The following is a 1,002-nucleotide window of genomic DNA, read 5'->3' as shown; positions in this document are numbered from 1 at the left end:
CCATTGCTATTACACTTTCTGCAGTGGATTAGGGATTCTTTGTGGTATTCACCACCGTACGTGATTATAGGATATTGCTGCACCCATAAGACTTGCGCTTATTCCTATGGGTGCTTGAAATATTACATTTAGTTTAGTACATGTATAGTTGGGCCCGCCTCCTCGTGGCGTGGACGGGTACCGGGAAGCAGCCTTCCTGGTGATCGCTGCTTCCTGGTAGCAAAGCGGCTAGAAACAGCTAAACAACGCACACACTACGCAAACATAACACTACACTCATTTCTGGCCATTGTACAGAGTCTTGTATATCATCACAGAGAACCACGGCGGAGATAAACTAACGTTTTGGGGTCGCCTTGCGTAAGATACAACACATGTCCACACATACGAATAGTTTATTTTATTTAATGTGTTTAATGATTAAGTTCATAGTTTTGCCTAATGTTCTTGTTCTGTAATAGTCTAACGGTCTGCTATTTTTTATAAGGTCTGGATATTTGAATTTCTTAGCACTTAAAAGCGCTTTAAACTTTTTTTTTTTTAGCTTACTTGACAATTACAATTTATGTATTATTTCAGACAGTAAATTCTGGCCTTAAACTGTTATAAGAAAACATACACTACACTTTGATCTTAGCCAAAAGGCCGAGAAGAAAACATACAGAAAAAAAGACATCTATGCCCTTGTGAACATTCATTTATCCTGCCGGTCAGAGCGAATGAACCATTGTAATTTTTATTTAGATTAGCCACATTAAATTGGTATTTAAAATGAATTGTCGAAAACTACTTGGATCACTCAAATTAAATTAAAATCATTTTTATTTACGAACAGTCATACAAATTATTACACACATTTTCCACAATTTAAGTTTTTTCCACCTTTTGCTCAATGACACAATCTTCATATTACCAGACAATGCATAACAGTACTGAATCCAGTTTCCTCTTCTAATTGACTGTAAAGATTCATAATTAAGCTCACAATCCACAACTGTTTTT

The 1,002-nt window shown here is 35.9% G+C and overlaps 1 pseudogene; it reads right to left on the bottom strand.

The window, feature by feature from the left end:
* Positions 1-540: 540 nt before the first annotated feature.
* On the bottom strand, positions 541-657 carry LOC150083645 (U2 spliceosomal RNA; annotated as a pseudogene).
* Between the last annotated feature and the right edge of the window lie 345 nt (positions 658-1,002).

Source organism: Mastigoproctus giganteus, chromosome 7, assembly GCF_048544385.1.
Source record: "Mastigoproctus giganteus isolate SK-2022 chromosome 7, ASM4854438v1, whole genome shotgun sequence".
Taxonomy (NCBI): Eukaryota; Metazoa; Arthropoda; class Arachnida; order Uropygi; family Thelyphonidae; genus Mastigoproctus; species Mastigoproctus giganteus.
The sequence above is the reverse complement of the archived record's forward strand: the minus strand, read 5'-3'. Positions and strand labels throughout refer to the sequence as shown.